Source organism: Meles meles, chromosome 15, assembly GCF_922984935.1.
Source record: "Meles meles chromosome 15, mMelMel3.1 paternal haplotype, whole genome shotgun sequence".
NCBI lineage: Eukaryota > Metazoa > Chordata > Mammalia > Carnivora > Mustelidae > Meles > Meles meles.
In genome coordinates, this window is record NC_060080.1 from 65,553,060 (window position 1) to 65,561,983 (window position 8,924).

The following is an 8,924-nucleotide window of genomic DNA, read 5'->3' on the forward strand; positions in this document are numbered from 1 at the left end:
GATGTAATATACATGTGAAAAAACAAAAACAAAACAAAAAACAACCTGCAATGCTTCCATTGTGTAGACTCATATAAAGTTGACATCCTCTGTATTAGCATTTTCCCTTCATTTATACAATGGTATTTGTATTTAGTGACCCAGTCCTAAATCTGACTCCCTCATACTCTTCAGGTAAACTTAAGTTTTCTTTTCTTTATTCTTTTTTTCTTTTCTTTTCTTTCTTTTTTTTTTTTTTTTTGGTCAAAAAGTATAGGAATTAGTTGTAAGGAAGCGTATCTGATACATACAAACCTTATCTTAATTCTGGAGTCTCACTTGATTTTCTCAGATAGCAGTATAACATAATCTGCATTTTATAGATGGACAAGAGGTTGAAGAACTGTAGGCATCTTAGTGAAGGGTAAATGAATCCTGCTCCTAGTTTAGTGATTAAACTATACTGTGATATGTCAGGTTGATGGGTGCCTGCACTATCTCTGTGCTATCTACACATATTTTACTTTTTACTACTTATACTTCAAGGCTCTGGGTCACACCTTGTCCAAATAAAAACTGCAATTCTTACCATCTATACAGACTCATTCAGTATTTTTTTTTTCTTTCAGTATGTTTTTTTTTAATATTTTATTTATTTGACAGAGAGAAATCACAACTAGGCAGAGAGGCAGGCAGAGAGAAAGGAGGAAGCAGGCTCCCTGCTGAGCAGAGAGCCCGATGTGGGGCTCGATCCCAGGACCCTGGGATCATGACCTGAGCCGAAGGCAGCGGCTTTAACCCACTGAGCCACCCAGGCGCCCCTCATTCAGTATGTTTACCCAGAATCTAAAAGAGTATGACCACACCACACAGGTGATCAGGATTTACCTGTGCCTACATGCTTTAAATGTGACCAACAGAATACACTCCACATAAGTAAATAAGCTCTACTCAAAATAGATGCCTTATTATAGTGATGATGAGTGTCCTTTAACTACTAGCTAAAACTAGTGTCCTTTAATTCAGTACTCCTGAATGATACTTCAAATTGTTTATACTGAGAAGGAAGAAGCTAGCCTCCTCTTTGAAAAAAAAAAGCTCTCTTCTTGTGTGGCAGTTCAAGTAAAAAGAAGTTGTTCTATGTGAGCTCTCAGGGCTCATTTCATATCTGGGATATATCCATGAAGCAGCAGAGCACAATAAGCTACAAGCTGGTATGAAGTCAGCACAACCTGGATTCACATTCCAGTTCTGCTACTAAGCAGTCTCTTCAGTGTAAACAAATTACCTAAAATCATCTGTAAATTATTATTTTTTAAAAAAGACTCTTTATTTATTGGAGAGAGCACATGTGCATGTGAGAGAGAGGAGAGAGACAGAGACAGGGACAGAGAGAGAGTACAGAGGGAAAGAGAGAGGGAGAAGCTGACTCTCTGCCAAACACAGGGCCAGTCCCAGGACCCTGAGATCAGGACCTGAACCAAAGGCAGACACTTAACAGACTGAGCCACCCAGGTGCCCCAAAATCATCTGTAAAATTATATTACCTTTCTCATAACATTATACTGAAGATTACTTAAGTTAATAACAGCAAATGACCTAGACACGTGTCCTAAATATAATTGCTAAACAAACTGAAATTAGTTATTCAATTTTCTGTCTCTCTCTCTAAATTATGACAGTGTAAGGTCAAAGATTCCATCTCAGAGTTTGGCACATAATTGCCTTGCTCACCTGTAGCTTTTATGGAAATTAATTGAATGACAGGGTCCAGAGTTATATACCTTTCTATACAGATAGGTTCTAGGTCATCAGGGATGACTTAATGGCTTAAACTTGGTCTTAACTTTGGAAAACAATATCTGGTCTTATGTTTAGACCTTTTTTAAAACCATCCACCTCTATTGCGTGCACTATATTGTTCTGTAATTTCATAATATCAATGGGATGATGTTAAACTCAATGTGGCATTGAAATAGTGACAGAACACATATGTACTATGTTTGAAGAAAGATCATACACCATGTAGGCATGATCTTTTCTTTTTTTTTAAAGATTTTATTTATTTATTTGACAGACAGATATCACAAGTAGGCAGAGAGAGAGAGGAGGAAGCAGGCTCCCTGCTGAGCAGAGAGCCCGATGCGGGGCTTGATCCCAGTACCCTGGGATCATGACCTGAGCTGAAAGCAGAGGCTTTAACCCACTGAGCCACCCAGGCACCCCGTAGGCATGATCTTTTAAAAAGAAGTCACAAATGGGAATTTTCTTAATCTGCTTCATTTTTATGTTATGTATACATATATATTGCATAAAGCACCAGTACTCTTTATATCTTACCCTTGTGTTTACAGAGAAAAGAGTTAATGCAATTACTACTTCGGGGAATGACACACATTTTCTATGTATGTCTTCCATATATTAAAAGAAGGATTTATACTATTTGTTAGATTTAGGGCAAAATACACACATACTGATTTCTGTAACAGATAACTTACCCAGCACATAGGTGGATTATCGCTTGATAAGAATAAAGAAGACTACTATCCAGATAATTCAGGTCAATATTGTACCTTGGCGTCAAGTATCCAAATAAAAATGCTCTAAATATTTTTAATCACATGAATAATTTTATAAGCTCTCCACTATTCTCAGAATAAGTATTTTTTATAAATCACTGGGGAGAATCATGATTTAATGAGCATTTTGTTGAAGATATATTGGGAAAATCATTGTAAAACCTAAAAAAAGCATTTGGGGCACCCGGGTGATTCAGTTGGTTAAGTCTCTGCCTTCAGCTCAGGTCATGATCCCAGGGTCCTGGGATCAAGCCCAGCATCAGGCTCTTCACTCAGCAGAAAGCCTGCTGCTCCTTCTGCCTCTGCCTGTTGCTCTCCCTGCTTGTGCTCTCTCTCTCTGTCGAATAAAATAAATTTTTTTTAAAAAAAGCCACTTAAATAACGTATTTAAAATAATTAACGGTGGGGCACCTGGGTGGTTCAGTGGGTTAAATCCTCTGCCTTCAGGTCAGGTCATGATCCCAGGGTACTGGGATCGAGCCCCGCATCGGGCTCTCTGCTCAGCAGGGAGCCTGCTTCCCTCTCTCTGCCTGCCTCTCTGTCTACTTGTGATCTCTGTCAAATAAATAAACAAAATCTTCTAAATAAATAAATAAAATAATTAAAGACTATAATTTCTAATGTGTTGAAAAGGAAATGTACCCTCAATAACTGAATCATATACTTCATTGAAAAGGAAATGTACCCTCAATAACTGAATCATATACTTCACATCTAAAAAAGTAAAACTTTAAAAACAAAAAAATGCTTTCTTAACTGGATGACTAATGCATAAAAATGTATATTTTTCTTCAAGAGGGAAGTACTTGATGAAATCAATTGTTCAGTAATTGACATGCAGTTAAAGTCTGCTGAGAGAGAAATACAATGAGTAATGGTATTTTTCAGCTATCTGAGTAGAACTGACTGACTGTCTCAACTGTACATGAATTTAAAAGATCACCAGATTTATAATCACTAGATTTATGAAGACAAGAAAAAAAAAACCACCCATAACTCCTACATTATCAAAGCTACTGCCTGAATCTTCAGTAATACCCAAGATTTACTTAGCATCTGATTTTTTTAAGGTACCAAATTAACAGAATGATAGTGCTGCTAATTTTTAGATTATCTCTAAATTTATCTTTTACTTCTCCTACCAAAGAGCATGGCATTATCAACTTACATTCTATTCACTCTACAACTCTTTTGTGGAGAGAAAATGATTAGTAGGTAACTATTAGCAAGTTAATTTTATTTGCCTGCCTGAAAATTATTAAGTATTTTATAATGTTCTTGGGGTCTTTGGTGCAAATAACTAGTACCATATATCGAGAACTAATGGATCTTTTTAAGAGCCTGGGAATATCCTGCTTTAGGAAATAATAATGTCTATATCTGGTTTCTGTCTCATCAAAAGGTACTTACTGGAAGAATAATTTTCCTTACATTAGCAAAATAGGTGGAATGTTCAAAAGCAGTTTGAAGAAGGATGTTTCTTGTTTGAAAACAATTTTTGACAGGTAGAATGTTTTATTAACTTCACAATTTTACGAAGGTAACTTACAGAACTTTTAGATGGGCATGTTTGTGTTTGTTTGTTTTTTAAGATTTTATTTATTTGACAGACAGAGATCACAAGTAGGCAGAGAGGCAGGTGTGGCAGGGATGGAAGGGGAGCAGGTTCCCTGCTGAGCAGAGAACCGGATGCGGGGCTCGATCCCAGGACCCTGAGATCACGACCTGAGCCGAAGGCAGGGGCTTAACCCACTGAGCCACCCAGGCACCCCATACATGAGCATGTTTTATTTGTAACAAATTCAATTACCAATGTTTCAAACTTTTCAGGAAAACCTGTGAAGATTAAAATATAACACTGATTGAAATATGTATATTTAAACTGATTATAAGTTATATTTAATACTGTTTAGGCTTATAGATTCTGATATTTTACTTTTAAATAATAATAGCTGATAAGAAGCTTCTAGGGTAAATATGTGTCTTTCTATTTTCCTGAATTGTTGTGTCAAGATATGCATGAAATTTAAATTCAAAGAAAGCCCTTTATCAGATATTTTTTCTAATTTCTAATTTTTTACTTAGGTGAAGTCCTTTAAAGAGTGCATTCTTTCATTTTCAAAGATAGGTTTTAAAATATAAATGTCAGGGTACATAGGTAGCTAAGGTCATGATCCCAGGGTCCTGGGATCAAGCCCCAAGTTGGGCTCCCTGCTTGGCAAGGAGTCTTTTCTCCCTTTCCCTCTGCCCCTAGCCCACTGCTCATTCCCTCTCTCTCTCAAATAAATAAAATCTTTAAAATAAATAAATAAAATATAAATGTCAATGGTAAAACCACTATGTTAGCCTTCTTCTTCTTTTTTCTTTTTTCTTTTTTTAACTACTAAGTACTTTACATTTTTCTTAGGGAAAAAAAAATCCAGACACTAACAGTCCACAACATTTCCACAACAAAGTAGTGGTTGAGAGAGGTTTCCAAAGAACTGGGTTCTTTGAAGTCTTAGGGAGAAAAGCTGGTATGCTGCTTCACTATAGAGGGATGGCATAGGTCACAAATGGGAGACTTCTGGCTACTGAGCCAATCAGAACCCAGTGGAACGACACTTCCTTCTGTAGAGTTTATTTTCCTTCCTGTCTCCCCATCCCTCAGAAATGCCACCATATAAAGCCCAGTACCTTAGGTTAGCTTAGGTTGCAGTCTTCCCCTTGGAAAAGAAAGGGGGTGAAGAGAAAGCAAGGTCACTCCTGAGTCTCCATGCTTTCCTCTTCCTCTCCTTGAGTTGGTTCTTCTGTATTCTCCTCCTCTTTCTCCCCTTCCTTCTTCTCTGGTCATTTCTCACAAGCTTTTTCTGAAGGTGTCACTATTACTCCATTCCAGGTAGATATTTCAGAAGCAAGATGGTTGGCATCACTCTCCTGGCCAAGAATCTTCTGAAAACCACCATGTGAGACAATTTGGACCAGAGCCTGAGCTGTGTAGAACATCTCCTACAGGGGTCAGTTATACCCACTGACCCTGGAAGGAACAGTCTTGCAGCCAGAATCTGTTAAGCAACACCTGTATGTCATGTTTAGGGCCAAAGGCTGTCTGGTGGGATTGTTCATCAGAACATAGTGCCTGAGTAGGCCACGGATCCAGGGTGCAGGGGCTCAAAGCCTGAAAAACGAATTCTCGGCTCTTTTAGCAATCTGATAAGAACTTTAACTGTGGACTGAGAAGCATTTTCCTCAAAACAACAGGCATGTCTGATGGCGCTAAGTCACTCTGCAACACCTTGTATCCAAATGGAGTTCTGGGTCCAGTTTTCAGAGACTAGGTGGCAATGAAAATACTGCAATGAAAATATTCGTCATAGCATCAGAAGAACTGATCTCAAAGCCAGTTTCATTGGTCAGCATGGTCAAAACTTCAGAAGGATCCTGTGCTCTTAGGCTTTCCCTAGGGCAGCACAAGCTTCCATTGTTGGCAGAATCTTTAGGATTACCACCAGGTCAGCCACAATGTGTCCTGTAGTCATTGTTCCCTTTTTTATATGGTCACCCCTGCCTTCTTCAATTTGACTCCAACTGTCCTTGAAGCCCAATCAAATTGTCAATCACATTGTTAACTTTCATTACCAGAGAAAGAATAGAGGCCTGTTGAGCAGAATTAGGAGGAAGGTCCTGATTTCTCTTCAGCAAGATCTCGCCAAAGGAAGTTTCAGCAGGCATTGGCTTGGCTCGGGAAAGGCCATTTCACACAAATAGAAATAAAATGGAACATGTGGCACGAAGAGCCTGAACCCTTCTCCTGGGCCTCCTCAGGACCGAAAGCTCCTGCTACGACCATGGCCTCTGTCACCCTTAAACCCAAACAATGGAGGCCACAACAACCGCCCCTCTCCTCAGAGGAGCAGACACTCAAAGCCACCATGTTATCTTCAACTCAACTAAGGAATGCATAACTAATAGTGTGTCCTTATCTCAAAGATGGTTTGGCTAGAAAAGGATTCCTAGGTAGTAGGGTCTTAATTGTTGTTGGAAGAGCTAAAGAAGGGAATTACACAAAAAACAACCCTGATATTTTCATTTTGTGGATGGCTAGGACTTAAGTGACCTAAAGGAGGAAGCCTCAGACTGTATAAACAATTATGGACCAATTTCTGTAGAGAAATAAAATGCAAATAACAATATCTTTAGAAAGCAAGAAAAGGCTTTATCTGGTTTCAATTTTATTACACTAAACTTATTTCTGCCTCTCAAGTGGAACATATCTGGGAGAAAATAAGTCATTGTCCTACTTACTATACAACTCCTTATCTAATTGAACTCATAATATGTTTGGCAAATGATGGTGACAAGGATTTTGAACATTCTATGTTCTGTTCCCTTAATAGAGAGTCAATAAATATCTGTTAAATCAAGTTGTTCAGGTAAATGAAGTTTGCTTATTTTTCTTGTAAAGATAAATTACAAATTTGCTTGTTATTTATAAGTTTGCTTATTTTTCTTGTAAAGATTTTTTACAAAAATCTTCTGAGACAAACATGGATCATTAGTCTCTTCAAAGTTGATTCAGAAAAGTTTTCTGTATTTGTCATTAAAAGCTTAAAGGACATCGAGAATAAATGAACTCACTGAAAATAGCAGTCTTATCTCTGGCTGCTTACTGTCTTGCTTTCAAGTACCTAGTAACTCCAGGATATTCTTCCCATTTACTATATAGTTTATTATATTTATTTATATTACATATTAAAAGTATATGTGTTGTCATATAATACTTAATTTTATAGCTCCCTAGATGAATTTGCTCCTTTTACAGTGGATCACCATTAAAACCAAGGATCTATGAGGCGCTAAGTCTACTGTTCTCCAAAAGTCAAAGTTGAGTACCTGAAGAGCGGTGCCATAGTAGAGAGAAAATGAAAAATGTTGGAATTACATTACTGGGAATTATAGTCAAGGGATACAGTAAAACCATGTAACAATTTGTGTTGTTTATAAAGTGCTTCTGATGTATGCAAAATTAAACTGTATTTGTGCTTCCCAATTTTATTTTATGTCACGGCACACAAAAAGTGATAATATTCTCATGGCACACAGATGTAAACTGAAGGGAATTTGAGGGCATCTAAAGGTCCCCAGTGGGGGAAAAAAACCAGTATTTTCTTATAGACACACATACACACACACACACAATTTAATATGTATGAAGGAAGATTAAATTTGGCTGTTGTTGCAATCTGTACCTGCCAGGAGCTCTATCCACTCACTCACTGCCACCTTCCCTGGGAGCCTTCCCCTACCCTAAACACAGTGCTGTCTGGATTCCCTGACTGTTCTTCCCTCATCTCACCAGGCCCATTTGACACACTGGGCAGTTAAGCCTATGTAGCTGCAGCTATGGCAGGTATTCAGATGGGAGAGCCTCTCTCTGGCCTTGCTAATTATAAAGGAGGGTGGAAAATCCATTCATATTGCTTGTCTCTGTGGACCATGGGTTTTGTTTTAAGGCTTCTTTGATCATGCTCTCTCTGGAAGAGATTTCAGTGAAGTATTTTCAGGTAGTGATAGAAGGCCAGACACTGGGCTCTACCTTGTCTCTAAGGGGAACGAAGGGATCACAAGGTCTTGCAGCACAGCTTAAACCATAAGAAAGTTCTGAATCATTTAATGCCAGAAATTAGATTAAATCCTAAATCAACCATTTTTCCAGAGTTCATGGATTATAACAATGAAGAAGGCTTTGGAGATAATTAAAATATATGATACCTCATAAGATGTCCTCAAACCCCTACGCCTCAGTTAAAATGCAGCTGTTATAGTAGGACAACAAAGTTAACAAATTAAATGAAGCATGGTTACCTAGAGTCCAATACACCCTCATCCATTCAGATATTTTTTAAAAAATTACAATTTACATACGGAAATATGACAGAGCAAAACAAACAAAATGAAATACACTAGTAAGCAATGTCACATTTACTAATGACAAAGTATATATCCTATATTCTGATTTAGTGTGATATCCCTTTTGGTCATTGGTCTTAGAGCTTGTTTTTGCTTTCATTGCACATTGCAATCATTTGGGTAGACATTTTAAAAGACTAATTCCAGGGATTCAACTGAGAAATTGTAACTTAATTGGTCTTAGGTAGGACTTGAAAATAGATGTTATTATTTTTATTTAAAGATTTTATTTTTATTTATTTTAAAGAGAGTGAGAGTGAGAGAAATCACAGAGGGAGAGGAAGAAGCAGACTCCTCGCTGAGCATAGAGACTGCCATGGGGCTCGGTCCCAGGACCCTGATGTCATGACCTGAGCTGACAGTAGATGCTAATGAGTTGAGTCACCCAGGCATCCCAAAAATCGAAATTATTGTAAA

At 37.8% G+C, this 8,924-nt stretch overlaps 1 pseudogene; it reads right to left on the reverse strand.

The window, feature by feature from the left end:
* Positions 1–5,269: 5,269 nt before the first annotated feature.
* Positions 5,270–7,888, reverse strand: LOC123925686 (annotated as a pseudogene).
* Between the last annotated feature and the right edge of the window lie 1,036 nt (positions 7,889–8,924).